The sequence below is a fragment of the Myotis brandtii genome, unplaced genomic scaffold (assembly GCF_000412655.1).
Source record: "Myotis brandtii unplaced genomic scaffold, ASM41265v1 scaffold51, whole genome shotgun sequence".
NCBI classification, from domain to species: domain Eukaryota; kingdom Metazoa; phylum Chordata; class Mammalia; order Chiroptera; family Vespertilionidae; genus Myotis; species Myotis brandtii.
Window position 1 is genome coordinate 2,713,850 of NW_005369442.1, and position 21,053 is coordinate 2,734,902.

Here is a 21,053-nt window from a genome sequence, read left to right on the forward strand (position 1 = left end):
CTGGTGCGGGAGGAAGATGTAGGGAAAGATAAAGAACTCCAGTCAGAGCCTCTCCCCTGGAGGTTCTGGATATAAGAATATCTCTGTGAGAAACCTGCAGAGATATTCCTCATCCTAAATGAGATCTGTAGTTTAAAAAACAACACCATTAATGTCTATAAAGGAAATAATTAGCTAAAAATGCTCATTATGCCTGGTAATTGTAAGGACCAGTCCTCAGTCTTTCTCAGTTGTAGGGCTAACTCAGCATGAGATGTTTTTGTTTTTTATAGGAAGATCATTCAATGAGAGTGAGTCTATCAGGACTAAAATAGCACTTTGCTTTTCCATAAATTTGCATGTTTAGACAGTGTGCAGAGTGAGGAGGGACTGTGGAAAGGAAAAAACTATTTTCTTCTGGCCTTTGAGGATGAAGAGAAAAAAAAAAAGAGAGAGAGAGAGAGAGAGCCACACATATTGATGTGATTTGGGGCCTGAGAATGATTATGGTACATATGCCCACCAGATCTTCACTTTTCTGACAAATGAAATCTCTTCCTTTTTAAACCCTTGATATCTAGTTTGCGTTTTGGCACATTTCTACTTTTGCATTCTTTGTAGCTGATATTAACCACAGCCTAACCGGGGCAAGTGAGACTATAAATACCTTCTTTGTTGAAAAGTATAATTTTGAATCAGCGGTGTTTATGTTTTATTTTAGTTTTAAGCTTGGATTTTTAAACTGGATAAAGAATTTATTTTTATTTTATTTTATTATTTAATGAGGAAATAGGCACAAGGTATTCCGGCTTATTTGACCATCTGCAGGGGGTTCAAATGGCAGGGGAACAGGGATGTGGGTCCTGTTTGCTGCTGTCGGTGCCCAGCAGATAGTAGACTCTCAGTGGATCTTCTTGACATGACTAGCCCTAGCAACATCACTGACAGCGGTGATAGGACCGCTGAAGTGGCTGCCGTCGGCACTTGCACTTTCTGGGACAGTTTGAGGTCAAGATGTGGGTCAGACTGAGCACAGCCGACAGTGATGTGATTTACCTCCACTTCCTTAACACAGTGAAACAGGAGCGTCTGAGGAATCTGGGAGGGATGGTCAGAGACTGCCATCTGGGTCAGGACTTTGCAGCTGCCTAAGCTGTTTCTCCTTCCTCCCACTTGCTCTCAGAGACCAGCCCACCCACGTGCTCCCTGGGTCTGTCTGCGAGAGGAAACAAGTGGCATGCATCTGACCCAAATCACAGTATTACTAACTTAATGGGACCTTTTAAACTATTCTCCATTTATCTTTGCCCCAGGAACTCTGTACCAGTTTTGGACAGGTTGATTGAGATCTAATTTACCTACAGTAAACTTTACCCTTTTTAAGGTAGTTTAGACATAGGTATCGTCATGAGACCATACCGCAGTAAGAGTGTAGAACATGTCCATCGCTCCAGAAAGTCCCTCGTGTCCATTTGCCATGAACCCCTTCCTCCTGTCCCCAGTCCTGGCAACCCAATCTGAAATATGTCCCTGTAGTTTTGTCTTTTCCAAGATGTCATAAATGGAATCATACAGCACCTAGTCGTCTGTACTTCTCTCGTTTTGCTTTTGAGATTCATCCACATTGTTGCGTGGATCAGGAGCTCATTTCTTCTATTTTTATAATTTTTGAGCAATTTAGAAATCATCCCCTTTACCCCCTAAAAGTAAATGTCTGACGCTTCCTGCCTGTTTTTCCAAAAACTCCATGAGTGTCAGAATGCTCATGAGACACAGGTGAAGAATTTTTATAACTCGGAAAATCTGAATAACAGGAAGATACTGTGGATATGTAACTTTCTGAGTACATATGGTACTGTTTCTGCATTATAAAGATTTTTTTTCCCATTGTGTTAAATAAAATTTTCAAAGCTGTTTGGTCCCAGTAGAGAATTTAATATAGCAGATTTTAAAGGTGCTTCATAAATATAAAGTGTATAGCAATCAAACTGGATAAAAATTGCTATTTTATGAAAATTGCCAGTTTGGCTCAGTGGATAGAGCATCGGCCCACAGACAGAAGGGTCCTGGGTTTGATTCTGGTCAAAGGCACATACCTCGTTTGCAGGCCCTGGTCAGGGCGCATGCAGGAGGCAACCAATTGATGTGTTCCTCTCACATCAATGTTTCTCTCTCTGTGTCTCCCCCCCGCCCTTCCATTCTCTCTCTAAAAAGTTAAATAAATCAAAAATGGGAAAATATCCTAGGGTGAGGATTAACAATAACAACAAAAGACATTCAGATGAGGAAATCACAGTACATAAACTGTCCATTAATCTTCACAACAACCATGTTGTATAAGGAAAAAGACCTGAATAGACACTTCTCCAAAAAATACTCAATCTCACTATCATTAGAGAAATGCAAATTAAAATCACAATGAGATATCACCTCACGCCTGTCAGATTGGCTATCAGTAAATCAACAAGCAACAAGTGCTGGCAAGGATGTGGTGAGAATGCAGATTGGTGCAACCACTGTGGAAAGCCGTATGAATTTTCCTCAAAAAATTAAAAGTGGAACTGCTTTATGACTCAGTGATTCTACTTCTGGGAATTTAGCTGAAGAAACCCAAAACATAATCCAAAAGAATATATGTACTCCTAGGTTCATTGTAGCATTATTTTTTAAAAATATTTTATTGATTTTTTACAGAGAGGAAGGGAAAGAGATAGAGTCAGAAACATCAATGAGAGAGAAACATCGATCAGCTGCCTCCTGCCCTCCCCCCACGGGGGATGTTCCCAAGGTACATGCCCTTGACCGGAATCGAACCCGGGACCCTTCAGTCCACAGGCCGATTGCTCTATCCACTGAGCCAAACCGGCTAGGGCCATTGTAGCATTATTTACAGAAACTAATATTTGGAAGCAGCCCAAGTGTCCATCAGTAGATGAGTGGATTAAAAAAGCCATGGTACATAGAAAGGGAGTGAACTGACAATTCTTGGGGAGGGAAAGGAGTGTGGGGGGTTCGGGAAGAGACTGTACAAAAATCGTACACCTATGGATGAGGACAGTGGAGGGGGGGGTAAGGGCAGAGGGTGGGGTGGGAATCGGGTGGAGGGGAGCTATGGGGGGAAAAAAGAGGAACAACTGTAATAATCTGAACAATAAAGATTTAATTTTTTTAAAAAAGCCATGGTATGTTTACAGAATGGAATACTACTCTGCTATAAAAAGGAAGAAAATTTTACCCTTTGGGACAGCATGGGTGAACCTGGAGAACATTATGCTAAATGAAATAAGCCAGTTAGAGAAAGAAGTATCATCTGATTTCACTCATATGTGGAATTTAATAAACAAACTGAACTACCAAGCAAAATAAAGACGGACTCATAGATAGAAAGCAGGCAGACGGCTCTGGTGGGGATTAGAGGGATTGAGAAAAAACAGGGGAAAAAAAGAATTCATGACATGGACAACAGTGTGGTGATTGCTGGGGAGTTGGGGGGTGGGTGGGGAAGAGGGCATAGAGGGGATAAATGGTGATGGAAAAAATTAATTTTTTAAAAAGTACAGATTGGTAGTTACAAAATGGTTATGGAGATGTAAAGTACAGCATAGGAAATATATTTAGTAGTATTGTAATAACTATGATGCCAGGGGTGTACTGAAACATCAGGGGATCACTGTGTAAAGTATATGACTGTCTAACCACTATACTGTACACCTGAAACCAATACCAAAAAATATGGAATGGCCAGGCACGTGGGCTCAGTGGTTGAGCATCAGCCTATAAACTAGGAGCTTGCTTAAGGTAAAGTGGAGACAGATGGCCACAATCCATACCTTTTGAGAGTACTATTCCCTAAGTTAATGCTCGGATCACAAGGTTCTTGAACACATGGTTCCATTCCCAGTCAGGGCACATGCCCTGGTTGCGGGTTTGATTCACCAGTAGGGGGCGTGCATGAGGCAGATGATTCTCTTTCATCGATGTTTCTCTCTCTTTCTCTCCCCTCCCTCCCTCTCTGAAGTAAATAAAAATATATTTTTAAAATATGGAATATAAATTGTGATTGAAAAAACGTTTAATTTTTTAAAAAAAACACCTTAATATTCAGAGCAGATTTTACTTTTATACAGAGCTTTTGCAAGTATGATTTCATTTTAACACAGATATTTGAAATCACTAAGTTAAATAAGCATTTTTGCATTCTGAAATACGTAATGAATGATGTAAAAAAAATGTCCATGGACCCACCATTCTATCTTTGTAAAGTAGTAACATTTTGCCTTAAAGTTCTCTATTTCTTTTGGGGGGGAAAAAACTGTTCTGAATTTGGTGCTATCACTCTCCAGTATAATTTTTTACTTTTACAATATATGTGCACATTCTTAAGCAATATTTAATATTACTTCACATGTTTTAGATTTTATGTAAATGCTCTTACACTGTATACAACATCCTGGGACTTAATTTTTATGTTTAACAGAATTTTATGTGTCTTGATAATATTGACTTGATATATGTAGCTCCATTTTATTAATTATCCATGCTCCATAGTTTTCTGCTGTAAGATATGCTGTAACTTACTGATTCTTCTCAAGATGGTATTAAAGCTTTAGCTAATGTTTTGCCCGTATAGCTTTGCAGCAGATCCTCTAACCTTTGCTCCTTGGCCCGTATGGAGAGCCCCTCTTGATTCTCTGCTGTGGTCCACAGAGCAGCAGTGTTATTATCATTTGGGAGCTTTCATTATATAAAAAACTGTTTTTAACTTTTTTTGGGGAAAAAAAGAAGTACATCAACATAGTTTTAATGGGATTGTGGATAAATTTTTTCACTTCGTGATTTTTCTTTTGTGGTGGTGATTTTATTTACTGCTTTTACAATTAAAAAAAAGGAAATTTTAAATTTACCTTAATAATCCAACTTATTACATTATGAATACATTTATAAGTTATTTTAATTTTTTTAAGTAAGTTGTTATATCCATAGAGCTGATCTGTTGTGCTAATATGCAATGACTTCCAGGATCTCTTGTTAAGGGAAAACAGGGATGTGTAGGACAGTGTGTCTTGATTGTATCTAATTTTTACATTAAGAAGCAGAAAGGGAGAAAGGGTTGAAGACATACCCATATATAGTTTATATGTATATACAAAGGGTCCCTGGAAAGACACAGAAGAAGCTGGAACCATCCTATCTCCCTTTCCAGGAACACAGAAAGATTTGGGATCCCTCTGTTACTACTGCAGTAAAAGGTATAATTAGGAGTGAGAGCTAGCCCTGGGACCTAACCATTTATAATTAATAAATCATCATTTATCACATAGTTTCTTTAGGAAAAGACCATCAGCGTTTCAGCAACTGACTTGACAAACCAGCACAAAGAACAAACCATATTTTTTTTTTGGTTAAAGACTATGTTGACGGTACACACAATGAAGGCATTACTGAAACTGGGAAGAGTCCTGAGGAGCTGGAGTGTGGGTGGAGTAGTGGGAGTCTATTGCTATGCCTGAGAGCAAACAGACAGAGCGGGAGTACGTAGTTTCTTGGTAGCTAAGTCAGGGAGGCTTCTCCACTGTATTCTCAAATCACAGAGAAGAAGACCAGACCTGGGTTGAGTCCAAAAGTACAAGATAAAACAAGGTGGAAAAAAGAGGGGAAATGAAAGTAGGAGAATGGAAATTCAGGAGAGCCTTCAGGAAGGTTTCAGATTTGAGGGCTGTTGTCTTGGTGTCATCTCTAAAGTGTGAATAATTTTTATCATCTGTTCAAGAACCAGGTGATCCTAGCATTAGCGTAGGGAATAGTACTCTCAAAAGGTAGGGATTGTTGGCCATCTGTCTCAATTGGTGAACAGGTTCATGATCCCACACCAGGTCTGTCCTTTCAAGCCTGAACCTTAGATTTTCCTTTAAGAATATAGGAAATTACTCATCATTTATTCTCCAGCCAAGTATGGGGGGGGCGGGGCCGAGGGGGAGGGGAATGCAATTTATTTCCTAAGAGGTGCCTGCGAACAGTTGCCTTTGAGAAGTTGAAAATAAAGGAACAGATTAGTTTACTCATCTGTAATTCAAACAACCAGCAGAGGTATTTACCTGTTGAGCTACTTTGCTGCAAAGAATTGAATGAATTCAGTTCATGATGCTCAGGTTCTGTTTGTACTTTCCCTGGCCAGCAGAAGAAAAAACCCTCCTTGTCCCCTGCTCTTCCTTCTCCACCCTCTGTAATGGAATAACCTCCCATTGGTATCAACGTTACGCGCACAGAGGACTCTTCATTTCTTGTCCGCCACATGCTTTCTGGTTTGAGTGGAGTAAGAGTTCCTGGTAGAATCCCCTTAGCCGGGAAGAGTGCACACTCTTTGTGGGGATCATGCACGTGCTGCTGCTCTGTTGGGAACGTGAATCGCATTGGTAGTGGGGATGTTAAGGGCAATGTCCAGGAACAACCAAGTTTTATTCGATGCTGCTCATTGACAATAAGGAAGGCTTGGAGTTGAGACTCATCCTGGATAGCGATGGGGTGCAAAGACATTGATTTGTCCAGAGTAGAGAATTTGCACTGGGGGTGGTAGATGTTAGGGAATAGAAAAAGCTCAGGTGCGTTGAGTGGGATTGGGGGAGGAGGGCCTTGATTGCCAGAATCAGTTAGAAATGTATTCTGTGAATAATGCGGAGTCATTGCAAGTTTTGTAGCATGGGAGTAACTTAATGCAAGCAGAATTTGCTGAATTAGTCTGGCAGTAATATTTAGGGCACAGCAGAGGCAGACTAATTGAATAATGGGATATTATTGCAGCAGGACAGACATGAGTAGATGAGAACCTGGGTCGGGATGGTGGCAGAGAGAACAGATTAAAGCAAGCATGTCAAACTCACAGCCCGCGGGCTGCATGTGGCCCACAACAAATATATTTGTGGCCCAGCCAATATAACGGTATGTAAGAAACGTTTTAATAAAAATTTAGTAACTTAATTTTTTACAATATCCTGTTATACATAATTATTAGTAACTAACTACAATGTTTGCTAATGACTGATTACTATAATCATGTTGCATTCATTTCCCTTATGCGCCTTACACACAGGAACACCATTTCTCTCCATTAATACTAGCAGCGGATATTTTAGCAGCCGATTGCCACGTCATTAGTCTTGGGCTGACTTATTTGGTGTGCGCTTTCAGAGAACAAGAAAAATAGGTTTATTTGCATTACGCTTATTAATTTGTGCAGTTATTCAGTGTCTGGTAAGTTAATGTTCAAGAAAAAATATTAATTTTTATTAAAATGTTCTATTATTTTATGTTAACGATTACTCATTTATTTCAGCCCTTTGTATTCAGCATGTCTCTATTGAAATAAACCTACGTTTCTATGAAAATTGAAGCTTTTGTTTTTTTGCGGCCCTCATAAACTTAAACCTTGTTTATTTGGCCCATGTTAGCCTTTGAGTTTGACATGCTGGGATTAAAGAGACAGTCAAAGAATGAAACAAGTAAAAAAAAAGAACACTAACCAGGCATGGAGAGTGAGAATGAAAAAGTAAAATGACAGGTAACAGTCTTAGAAAAACTGTATCATTACAGCTGATAAGGAATAGATATTAGCTTTGCTTTAAAGATTTATGTGTGGAGGAGAATAAGAGTACATAGAGGGTTAAAGGCAACCAGGAAGATAGTTTTCAAGGCAACTAAAGAAACAGACAATTTCAGTTAGCTGTGCCTACTTAGCAGCGTCACATATTAGGGGACTGTAGGTGGGACGGTGGTGAATGTCAAGACAAATGGGAACTGAGCAAAGACTTTTCTTTGGGAGTCAGAGCTCATTGGTAACTCTCAGAAGTGCAATTTGAGTAGAATGGTGAGATCAGGAGTGATTTGAGGGTTAAGCAGAGAACAGTTGAGATGTTGGAGAGAAGATGTATAGACCATTTGCCTCTGAAGTTTAACAGTAAGAGGAAGAAGAGAAATGAAATCAACAGCAGCAACTTTACAGAAAACCAAAACTAGTAGTTTGGCTAAGAAGTGGTGTGTGTGTGTGTGTGTGTGTGTGTAGAGGAATAGTAGAAATTATAAGATCCGGGGGGTAGGGTGGGGTCAGTAGGGGTGGATTTCAACCGTTGAGCCTAACTCCCATGTATAAGACATCTGTGAAGATGTTTCTACATACTAATGGCTTAGATTTCCCTCCTTTTTGATGCAGTCACACAGTATTAAGTAGATCTTTTGCACTTACGTGGTCCCAGAAGTTCTGTTGGGTAAGAGGCTGGGGAGGTAGGGATGAAGGAGCAGATTTTTGCTACTCTTCTCACTAGTGCATGGAAGTAGAGGAGAATGGGAAGGAGGTAATTTATATCTTTTTTTTTTTCCAACTTCACAGTATAATTTCATATCCAGCCAAAACCGAAATATGAGTCTCCTGGCCCAAAGTCCAGATCATTTCTGCACCTGCTGTCAGGTTGGGCGCCTTAGAGGAGGGAGGGAGGACTACCTGGGTCCTGCTGTTCACTGAGAGTCACCAAAACTGGTGTCACAGCTCCTCCTGCCAGTTGCTATTGAGAAGGGGCTGAGAATATAGTGCTCAAGGTGACCAGGTTGTGTCGGTCTGCAAAGTCAAAGTCACCCAGATGGAAACCCAACTCCAGCTGGCCAGCCCCGCAGCACAGTTACTACTCCAGACAGAAACCTTCTGAGTAATGCAGCTGTAGTTTCTGTTACAGTCTGTTCTCAAGTGGCAGGTCACAGGCATCATGACTTGCAGAAGTAAGTGAATCCCGGAGAGGTGGTTCTGACACCAGGTCTTCCTGACTGCTGGACTGATTCCTAGCACCTGGTTTTAGGGCGGGCCCACAGCCAGCAGGGGCTGTGAAACATCCCGTACGTGGCCATGGCAAATAGGAAGAGTCCACTTTTAAACTTCTTTACCTGGATAGGCATACTCTGGGCCCACGGAGGGTCACATTTCTTCCCTCTCCTTCTCTTCCCGTCAGTCTCCAGAGTGTAGTACCAAGCACAGGTGGCCCCATTACTGCTGATTGTGTTCTTGTGTCTGAAGTAAGTGCCCAGATAGTTATGTGTGATTTACAGACAAACTTAACATTTCCAGTGTTCTGTAATGTTCCCCCTGAGCATCTGAGAAAAGAAATGAGCAGAGATGGGGTGAAGTGGTCAACCTGGGACAAGTTGTAAATCGCTACCTCAACAGTAAGTGAGCTTCCATGAGGCTAGTTTAGTTGAGCCAACACCTTGCTGGGAGTCATGAAACTTACCTGGGGCTTCACCAGGCCTCTTTTGTCTAAATGGGAAGAAATTTGAAAGAGTAAAACCAGATTTCAGACCTGGAACAGTCAGTTCTCATTGTTCCTAGATTCTATATTTGCCAGTTGCCTGCTGGCTAAATTTATTTATAACCCTAAAATCAATGCTTGTAACACTTTATTTATTTATTTGTTTGTTTGTTTATTTATTGCTTTAAAGGTGTTTATTAAGGAATGGCAGATTGTGTACTTGACACTTCTGGAATATGAAAAGTCAACTGTGGTCACATTTCCTCTCGGCTGTTACTGGGCGGGAACCACCACTTAGAGCAGCATCTCTGAGAGCTGTTACGGAACAGAGACCAAAGCTGGCCGTGTCTGAAGTTCTGGAGCAGCCTCACTCTGGCTTCTATGCCCAGAACTCTCTTCCCAGTGAGCTCAGAGGGAAAGCAATGGCCCCTGGAGAGAGGGCGGTCATTCAGACAGTGGTCTTTGTATTAATTGCAGTATGTAACTCTACTGAAGTCCCAGTGGCAGCCACACATAGATTGTGGGAAATTGTTTGGCAGTTTCTTATAAAGTTAAATGCTTTCCATCCTATAACCTAGCAGTTCCACACCCAAGTATTTACCCAAGAGAAATAAAAATATATGTTCACAAGTAGGCTTGTATGAAAATATTTATAATAGCTTTGTTTATAATAGCCCTGAAATGGAAACAACCAAATTTCCATCCACAGAAGAATATGTATATGTAATAAGTTGTGCTATTTTCATACAATGGACTATTTATTGCTCAGGAATAAAGAGGAGTACAGTATTTATACACTCAACAGTGTAGGTGAATCTCAGAGACACGCTGAGTGAATAAAGCCAGACACAGACATACTATATGAGCCGATTTGTATGAAGCTCAGGAACAGGCAAAATTAATCTACGGAACTAGAAATGAGAACAGTGGTTGTCTTTGAGATTTGGGGATTTACCAAATGGAGCATGAGGGAACTTTCTGGAGTGATGGAAATGCTCTATATTTTTATTTTGTTGGCGGTTACACAGTTGGGTTTCTTTATCAAAATGTATCAAATTGGCCCTAGCTGGTTTAGCTCAGTGGATAGAGTGTCAGCCTGTGGACTGAAGGGTCCTGGGTTGGATTCCCATCAAGGGCACATGCCCGGGGTTTCGGGCTTGATCCCCAGTAGGGGGTGTGCAGGAGGCAGCCAGTCAGTGATTCTCTCTCATCATTGATGTTTCTCTCTCTCTTTCTCCCTCTCCCTTCCTTTCTGAAATCAATAAAAATATATTTAAAAAACAAAAAAAACTTACCAAATTGTACATTTTAGAGCAGTATGTATTTTACAGTATGTAAATTTCCCCTCAATTTAAAAAATACTATTTTTGTAATTTTTTATGAATCTAATCTATATTATTTCAAAATCATAAGTTCAAAAAAGTACACTATAATTTCCATTTGTTTAAATATCTGGGGGCATACTTTATGACCCATATGTGGTTAATTTCTGTAAATGTTTCATGTGCACCTTAAAAAAATGTGTAGTACCAGTGTTGGGTACAGTATTCCATATCTGTTACTACAGTTGAGTTCGTTAATTATGCTATTCAGATCTTTTGTATCCCTACTTAATTTTTTCTGGCTTGTTCTGTGAGTTTAAATATTTTACAATCTTGATAATTTTGAACATATTAATTATAGTTATCTAGAGGCCCGATGCCCAAAATTCATGCACGGTAGGGGGTGGTCCCCAGCCCAGCCTGCATCCTCTTGCAATCTGGGACCCCTTGGGGGATGTTGGGCCTAAACCAGCAGTCGGACATCCCTCTCACAATTGGGGACACTGCATGCACCAGTGACCATACTTTTCATACAGGTGAAAGGCATCTTGCTGTTGTATGGGGAGCTACATTTTTTTGCCCTGATTATAAAAAGTAGTACATAACATGATCCTTCTGAGGCAGAAGTAGCATTTTCCCCATCTTATGGGTGGAAAAACTGAAGGAGAGAGAAGTTAAGTAATTGGCTTTGTCACACAGTTATAAGGGTCAGAATCAGGGCTGACCACAAAATGTGCAAGCCAGAGTCCATGCACGTCATCGCTGCATCATCCTGTTTTTTCAGTGTTAGAGTAGCCTTGCCAGGTTTTAATTTTTAAATCTAAGAGACTGTTCCCAATATATAGGGTAGGGTCCCTAGGCCTGGCTGGCGATCAGGGCCATCAGTGGGGCGACCAGCGGGCAGGGTGATGGGGGAGCCCCCCAGGGACCCACCTTGGCTGGCGGCCTGGCACTTCCCACTGGCCGGCCCCACCCTGTCCCCTGATTGCCACTGCCGGTCACCTCCCTCTGGGGGAGGGAGGGGCAGACGCTCAACACAGGAGCTGCCCCCTGCATTGAGCGTCTGCCCCCTGGTGGTCAGTGTGCGTGATAGCAACCGGTCATTCTGCTGGTCATTCTACCGTTCTTTCTATTTACGTATTAGGCGTTTATTATATAGGATTAAAGACCATGTCCTATGACTCTATTTGGGTCATGTCTGGGTCTTTCTATTGTCTCTCTTTCTTGAATCCATGCCCTGGAATGCCTAGCAATTGTTGATTGAATGCAGACATTTTGTATAAAGAGTCATAAACTCTGTAGATGATGGTATCTTTCTCCAGAGGCTGCTTTTGCTTCTGAGAGGTGGTTAGGGCAGGGCAGACCACATTAATCCGACAAGGAACTGAGCTGCTTTAAGACTCAGTTCTGGTATTATTTTAGGCTTTCATGGTAGGTGGTGCCCTTCAGGGGTCCTAAGGAAATGTACCTGAGCTTCTCCCTTTCTGGGGGGCCCTGAACTCCAATATTAATTCCTCCAACATCATGAAACTGCCCAAAGCTCTGTTTAATTCCCAAACCTGTTGGTGCTGCTTTCTGCTTGGTTTACCCCGTTTCTCAATTAGCAAATGCTTAGAGAGGCAGAATGTCCAGCTCACTTCTCTACATGTCCCTTCTCTCGGGGATTCCCTTGGTTTGCCAGAGGTCGGCTCACTTCGGGTGCCTCTGCGCAGCTGCTTTCTGCTTGGCTTCTCAGCAGTTCTGCGCTGGGCCTCTTAAAGATCAGTAGGTGTCCTGAGAAGAAAAGTGGTACCAGGTGTTGCCTCAGTTTTATTTCTCTTCTCCCTAAGATCTTGGCCTCTCATGTCCTGGCTGCCTTGGTGTAGCACTCCAGTATTTTAAACAGGTTTTTAACATAATCTTTATCCAGCTTTTCCAGTTGTGTTCAATGGGAAGGTGGTCTGATACAAGCTAGTTCCTCAGAGCCAGAACTGGGACTTCTTCTCTAAACCCACACAGGGATCTCCCCACAAAGGCCGACAGCCATTGTCATCCTGAGATTAGAAGTGATTTCTTCCTGTATCGTTGCCCCAGAAAGTAGCCTTCTTCTCCTGGGTTTTGCAAAGGCAGAATGACCTTTTGCAAATCAGCCATTTCCACCTCCATCCAGTTACAGCCTCCAGTCATGACGTCAGGGTTTGCATCCCAGCATGTTTGGAAGGATTGTGCATACCTTACATAGAGGGAGCCTATTAGCCTAGTTTGAATGTGATTAGCATTTGAATAAAAAGGTGCCTTGTGTATCTCTAGGAGAAGAGATAATGGAATGATTACTGCCTTCACTTCTGCTGGGCTGAATATGTGTCTGATAGTTCCTTGAATTTTAGCTAAACTGCCATGAAGAATAAATGTGAGAATTCTGTAAAGAAGGATGGAAGCTCAATTATTCATGGATATGGTTCTTTCAGTCCCTTCAAAAGTGGAGGCAGTTAATAATAAATGTTATTAAGGCACTAAAATAAATTTAGGCCAAGGAATGCACATTTCTTGAATTTAAGGTTAGTAAATTTAATTGGAAGTTTCAGCAAAAACCTCTTTTGACTTGCCAAAGAATGGGAAAGAGATTCATGTTGAAGGCATTCCCAGAGAGAACTGAAGATATAAAACTCTTGCTGAATTGTGTTTTTTTGTTTTTGTTTTTTTTTTTCTGAACAGTTCACAAGGGTGGTGATTCCCAGGCTTTCTCGAAATGTACCTCATTTTCTGGCACACTTACCACTGAGGGTGAATTCTCCTTTTAACAAGAAGAAAATTCTGGTGGAGAGCTACCAACAAGGACAGGACGTGTGGCTGTTACGGTAGGTAAGTCATTTGTTTAGAGGATGGGGAAAAAAGAGAAGTAACTTGTAGAGAAAACACTAAAGAGCGTTTCCTTATTGGTGAGTGGGACTCCAGAAATGGATAGTACACATTTCACTAAATACCAAGTTAAAAGGTCCTTATCGCCCCAGCTGGTTTGGCGCAGTGGATAGAGCGTTGGCCTGCGCACTGAAGGGTCCCAGGTTTAATTCCAGTCAAGGGCACATGCCTGGATTGTGGGCTTCCCCCCCCCCCCCCCCCCCCCCCGGCGGGGGTGGGGTTGGGGGTGAGCAAGAGGCAGCTAATCAATGATTCACTCTCATCATTGTTGTTTTTATCTCTCTTTCCCTCTCTCCCTTCCTCTCTGAAATCAATAAAAGTAAAATTTTAATTTAAAAAAAGAGAAAAAGGTCCTTATCACAGAAGATCTTCTAATTCTAGATTTCATTCCCAGCTCTTCCCCTACCAGCTAAGTAAACTTGGACAAGTCACTTATTTTTTTCTAAACCCCAGTCCTTCCATCTGTAAAGGGGAATTTCATAAGAAAATGTTTTACAGATGGGACAGAGTAATATAAAAATGCAGTTATCATTGTTTATTATTTTTACTGCTGTTATAAAATTCTGTGGAATAGTTAGTGGCCTGTGTCTCATGGTGTGTTTGTACCATAGAACTTGGTGCTGTGAATTGGAGAGCTTCATCTTGTTCCCCACCTGCCGGCCCTCTAAGTATAACTCATACCATTCTTTGGGCTGCAGATACCTGCTAAGTACTTTTGGAAGTTAGGGGACAGGATAGAAGTAAAGGACAAGATCAAAGGAAAAACAACAACTGTATGCATTGTCATGGCAGGCATTGGTTCATGAAAAATAAATAATGTATTTTCTAAAACCCTTGTTGAGCACATATTATGACCTGGGTACTGTTCTGGATGCTTGTTCCCTCACGGAGGTCATGCTGTAGCATGGAGGGAGGCAGATAGTAAATCATGCACATACTAAAGAAATAAGTAAATCGTTAGGATATTAGAAGCCAATAAGAACATGGGAAAAAGAAAAAGTCGAGCTGAGTGAGAGGATTTGGGGGTGCTGGGTGGGGCAGGAGTACAAATTGCAGTTTTAAAAGGAGTGGCCAGGGTTGGCCTCATTGGGGAAAGACAGGAGGTCAGGGATTCGCCCTGGGCGTGGTCCAGGCAGAAGAAGAAGCTGATGCAGAGGCCCTAAGGACAGTACAGACTGAAGACCCACGTCATGGAGCGGGTTACATGGGAAGGAGTGTGAGGGGGTGAGTTTGGAGAGGCAGTGTTGGCTCTCGAGGAAATAATGCCATTTCCTAGTTTTAGATAAGGAAGAAAAGTTACCTTGGTTGTTTTTTTGTTTGCTTGTTTGTTTTGTCTACCTGGTTCATTCTTAGTGTGTTTCCTCTACAATTAAAACACACGAGCTCACACGCACACTAAATAAATTACAAAATGACCACTGTATTAGTGTCCCACGGCTGCTGTAACGAAGTACCACGGACTGGGGGAGCTTAAAACAACAGAAATGTATTATCTCACAGTTCTGCAGGCTCGAAGTACAAAGTCAAGGTAGGGCCATGCTCCCTCTGAGCCGCGTAGGGAGGAATCCTTCCTTGCCTCTTCCTGGCGTCTGGTGGTGGCCATCAGTCCTTGGCGTTCCTTGGTTTGCAGCTGTATCACTCGGCGTCTGCCTCTCTGGTCACAGGGCATCGTCCCTGTGTGTTTGTGTCTTTAATGGCCATCTTCCCCATCATAAAGATACCAGACACGTAGGTTGAAGGGCCCACCCTCCTTCAGTCCGACCTCACTTCACCTGTTCCATCTGCAACAACCCTGTAGGTACCGGGAGTTAGGATTTCGGTATGCATTTTGGGGGACACAGCTCAATGCCTAACAGCCACCTTAAATAGGAAACAATATGCATTACTATTTCCATCTTACAAGCGGAGACACAGGCTCAGACGCTTAAATGACATGCCCACAGTCAGAGTCAGGAAGCAGAAGTGTCAGGCCAGGGCAGTGTTACCATGCTCCTCCTGCACTGCCGAGGGAGTGTGAGGATGGAGGGGATGGAATTGCTGTGGCTCAGGACAGGCCCTGCACACATACAACATCGCAGTCCCCATCCGCATCATACAGCCTAATCCCAACAGAGCTCAAAACTGGTGCTCTGTTTCAGCATTCCTTTAAAAGGGAAACGGAGGGCCCCTCCATAACCCGCCCCCCATTTTACTTTTCATTCCATGGCATGACCAACATAGGAAACAGATGCTTTTTCCCTGCTTTAGGAATTTTTCCAGAAAAATAAGCAGCGTCTGTGGCGTGTGAGCATTTTGTGACAGGACCACATGTTTTTTTTCTCACATGACATGGGGGGAAAAATATATGGCTCTGAGTCAGTTGGAATACAGCAGTAGAAATAGGGGATTTTGGAAGCATTGAACATGTTTTGTTTTCTCATTATATTTAGCAATTCCTTCTTAACAGGAAATCTGGCTAGCTATTTGTGAGCCTGAAATCAACAGGACAGCCTTATTTTAGACTTAGTCTTGAGGTGTACACCTGAGGAAAGGAAGGACACACCAAAACATACGGAACACTTTGCCAGGAGGAAAGTGGGCGCAGCCACCAAAGGCTGTAGCCTCAGAGGAACGTCAAAGTCTCCGTCAACTCCTAAGTCTGGGAGATGAGACCAAACAGTGGTTGGAAAAAAAAATGTCCTAAGGTTAAAACTGGAAAGATCAGAGCTCCATGAAGAGGTGGTGTGAGGGATAAATCCAATGGTTCTAAAAATGGGGAAGAAGGTTGGGGAGACCTGTTTGTTTTTGTCTCTGACTGTAAAGTGTGGGGGTTGGAGTGGAAGGTGTTGGGTAAACCTGGCCAGTCCCCTACCAGCTTTTCCTAGACAGGGTTGTTAGCCATTTTTGTTGTTACATGGTCTTATAGTTTCTTCTCAAGGTCCCTTCTTTTGATCTCTGTTCTCAATATGTTTTTATTCCCCCTAAGTTCTTGGGCTTCTCTTTCCACTTGACAGCTGACGGCTTTGGATCTGTGTGTTGGAGCAAATGTTCTTTTGTATCAAAAGGAAGGAGGGGGGAAAGCTGCCTCTCTTCCAAAGATGCTTCTACTCTTTGTGGAAATCGATTTTTTTTTTAATCCTGAAAGTGTGTGGAAAGAGCAAAGCCTTTATATTTTTCTACTGAATTAAAGGCTTTAATTTTTCTGCTGAATTAAAAGACCTCCCCTCTTTCTATTGTCTGAGGTCACCACCCCTCCTGAGAACACGGCTCGATCCCAAGGGCCTGCCCGGGGCTCAGAGGCCAGTAAACACAGATGTACGCTGTCCACTTTGGATAATCTGGCCGGCACTTTGCAACTGCAGGTAAACCGGTGGTGCTGCTGCTGATTGGGATTGGCCAAGCAAGTCAGGGTCACTGGTTTGAATTGCTTCCCAGCTGCAGACATTCTGGGAAAATACCAGGCTTTTCACAGGAAATGCCAAAAGGTGACAAATATTAGAACTTAGAAACCTATTTAATCCCTCTTATCACTGTGGAATAGGAATAAAATCCTCCTTATCTCCCAGTAGTGGTAGATTGTTGAGCAATGAGAAATAGTGAGGCCTTTAGGTAGAGACCATTATAAAATATTTGTTATTTTTTGTTCAGGTAAAATTCATATAACATGAAAGTAACCATCTTAAAGTTGAACAATTCACTGGCATTTAGTACATTCGTAATGTTGCACAACCACCACCTCCATCTCATCCCATAACATTTTCGTCAACCCAAAATAGAACGCCATACCCATTAAGCAGTTACTCCCCATTTCTCCTTCCCCTCACAGACCCTGCCAGCCCCCAGTCTGCTTTCTGTCTCTATAGATTCTCCCCTAGCCATTTCATATAAATGGAATCAAACACTCTCTGACTCGCTGTGCTTGGTGAGACATTTACTTTTAATTGCAAGTCATGTATGTTTTCAGTCTTCCCTTATGGTTACTCAGGGCAAGGTGGGTGCTATGGGAACGTTCACTTCTCTCATTAAAGCCTCCAGCAAGAAACCTGCTTCAGGAATACCTGCTTCAGGTTTGTTGCTGGTGGGGTTCTCTTTATGAGACAAACAGCAGTTTAGAATTGAGTTCCTTCGTTTGCAAGGATCTAAAGCAGGGGTCCTCAAACTTTTTAAACAGGGGGCCAGTTCACTGTCCCTCAGACCGTTGGAGGGCCGGACTATAGTTTAAAAAAAAAACTATGAACAAATTCCTATGCACACTGCACATATCTTATTTTGAAGTAAAAAAACAAAACGGGAACAAATACAATATTTGTATTTGCATGTGGCCCGCGGGCCACAGTTTGAGGACCCCTGATCTAAAGAATTCATCTTTACCGAGTTTCGTTTCTGTCCTGAGACTCAACCTCCTCCAGCACCTTCTCCCCCCACCTCCAGTTTATGTCATTGTCTAGTGGTCGGAGCACTAGTTTATGCCATCATCCAAATGAACCTGTAATTGATATTTTGGCATTGGGATAGCCAGAGATTATATTGCTAGCCTAAGCAACAAAGCATAGTCTCCCCCTCCCCCCCCCGTCACCCCCCAGCCAGAGGAGTTAAATGATACCAACCGTTGAAGATGAAAATTTGAGAAATACTTTACACTCTCATCTCTTGGGGAGGCTGATCGTCCCCCCTCTTCTCTTCCCTCCCGGGTGAAATAGAGGCTGCTCAGGGAGGGCTCTGGGATGCAGACAGAAGAGGCATTGAAATGAGATTCCTGTTTCCATCTGCCAGACGTAACCCAAGATGAGTTGCACAGATGAAGCTGGCAGAGGAACAGGGAACTGGATGGCAAACAAGGTTGTGAAGGGACCGAAATTCTAGTTAAAACCTTTTGCAGGAGCAAAAGAGCCTGCAAATCTAATAATGCAAAACCCAAGAATAACGTTGGTGCTGTGCTAATGGTGTCAGCCAATGCAACCTCTGTGAGTCTCTCCAGGACCCCCCAGGAGTGTTATTAGCATGTGCTGTGGAATGATAGTTAAATACAGGGCACATTATGGCCTGTCTCCTTCCCATGGTGATGATCAGGTACTGTATCATGTGCTAGGTGGGACTTAATCATCAGCTATCTGCTCCAAAATACCTCTTCCAGGAGCCTGAAAATAGCACCTTTAGGGTAATTAATGGGTTTGACAACATAGAGTGGAGGAGATGGGGTGGGGCCTTTTTTATTCTTTTCCCCTCTCTCCATCCCTTTCTCCCTTCTTCCTTTTCTCATCTCTCCCTCTCTCCATTAGTATGTATGGAACTTGTTATGTGCCAGACACCTTGATAAAGGTTAAGGATATGCAACAAGACCCTGCCATCCATGGCCTGGCTGTCAGGGCTCAGTGGTTGAGCATTGACCTATGAACCAGGAGGTCAAGGTTCAATTCCTGGGCAGGGCACATGGCTGGGTTGCGAGCTTAATCCCCAGTATGGGGCGTTCAGGAGGCAGCCCATCAGAGGTCTCTCTCATCCTTGATGTTTCTATCTCTCTCTCCCTCTCCCTTCCTCTCTGAAGTCAATATATATAAAGACCCTGCCATCCAGGAGGTCGTGGTCACGCCCTCCTTCCCGTTCTCTGTCCAACTGCGTTGTGTTTCCCTGCTATTACCGTGAACTGTAGTTGTGTACTTGTCTGACTCCCAGAGTAGGAAGTGGCTTCCCAAGGCCAGCGTTGGCCCTGCTTTGAGCCGTTGAATCTAGCATTGCCCTAGCAGAACTTCACTGAGTTGAATTCAGATATGTAAACAGATAACCAGATAAAATGCGATTAGTGATATTTGAGAGAGTTTTACACAGAGTGCCGGGAAGCACGAGGGGCAGAGTAAATACTGCCACCAGGAGCCAGAGCCTCCCAGAGGTGTCATTTGAGCTGTCTTGAAAGATGAGAAAGTGTTTGCCAGACAAGCAAGGGGGGCGCACAATCTCGAGGTCACACCTACACAAATGTTTTGTTGGGAGGGGCCCTTTGATCCTCTAAATCCCGCCCTTTCTTTCTTTATGAAACTTCGGGAAATAACTGCTTGATTCGCCACTAGCTGTGGATCGAGCCCAGGGACAGCACAGGCATCTCTTCTGAAAGTCATAGCTTTGTTTCTTCTAGGGACCAAAGCCCCTCCTGCGCAAAGAATTCTACTGAGTTCTTTACCGCCAAAATGCCCCCTCCTCTAAGCTTCCTTTTCCTCATTGAAATAAGTATGAAAAGAAGATATTTTCTTTTTTAAATTGGAGGGAGAAATTTCACTTTGGAGGGAGAAAATCTTTTCCCCTTCCCCCTTCTAGGTTCTGTGGCTGGCCTAATAATTAAATCGACATTAAACAGATTAGCAGGAGAAAAGCAAATTTAATTGTGTACGTCCAGGAGCCCACGGAGACATGAAGGGCTCGCAGACAGTCAGGCTATGGAGGCGTGTCTGCCCTCCTAGCTCAGGAGAAGGGGCCGGGCCTGGGACTTCAGAGGGCAGGAAAGTGGTTCACAGGAAGGTGGGAAGAGCAAATGTGTGGTAAACAGTGATTGTTTGCCATGCACGCAGGTAAATCTTTTCGATATAAGTTTTCTCTGGTTACAGGCCCCCCTATCTAAATTCTTTGGGGCAGTTAAGGGAAAGGTAAAAGGCTCTTCCTGAGTCTGCTGGGCCTGATCGTCTTCAGCTGGAAACAATCCACCCGCCAAAATGGCACATTCTGGAGCCGGCTGCCGAAATCCCTATAGCGTCCATGAGCCTTTCACCCCTCCCGCTGGCAGGCGTACGCTGAATGCCTCCCGCAAAAAAGGCTCCGCCCTGAGTCTGGGCGCACAGAGAACAAACAGTGAGACAGTTTCTGCTCCCAAGGAGACTCAAGTTGACACCAAACTAATGTCAGCACAGCTCCTCTATCGTTTACTCTGAAAGCAAAGTCTTTCGGTTACATCCATGCACACAGAATTGGCACTGAAACTTTTAAAAATAGATGACGGTGATGGAAGAAAGAAAAAAAGAAACACAAATGTTTTCAATGTTGAAAAAAATAAATAAGTAGATGACTTCGTTTCTAAACTGACATTCAGAGGTCCAAGGAATAATGAAGAAGGCTGTATTACTCACCACCGGAAGATTTATCAGGAAAAGGAAAAAACATATTTAGTCTAAACTTTATTGGACACATATTTTAAGAAACCTTAGAAAGTCCATTCCGTGCAGAAAAATATCCCCAAAAGGAGCATTTAAGACTGAACTTAAATTTTATGTTAAGTATCTGGTTATATAGACTTATGTATTTCAAAAGCATCTGTGTATTATTCTGTTTTTATTTATTTGTGATGGATACTGGTGTTTAGTGGGACTTCATAATTTCCAATTTAGAATTCTGATTATCACACAAATAAGGATGCATTTTGCCAAGGCTTGTCTTGCTTTCCGCATCTAGGAGCAACTTAGTTCTTGAGTTGGGTAGTGCCTATAATAGGTAAAATTGCTCATCCTAATGCTATGATTTCAGAATGGCCTCCCTCTCTTCCCCTTCCCTCCTCTCCCTTCCCCTCCCCTCCCCTCTCCTCCTACTTTTCCTTCCCTCCTCCCCC

General features: G+C 42.7%; 1 protein-coding gene across 1 annotated transcript in view; it reads left to right on the plus strand.

Moving 5' to 3' along the window:
- The window catches only part of KIAA1211 (KIAA1211 ortholog), a 239,738-nt gene that overhangs the window by 103,532 nt on the left and 115,153 nt on the right, over window positions 1-21,053 (plus strand). The window contains exon 2 of the mRNA XM_014548463.1: window positions 13,283-13,429. The gene's annotated coding sequence lies outside the window, so the exon portion shown is untranslated. The remainder of the gene's footprint in view (window positions 1-13,282; window positions 13,430-21,053) is intronic.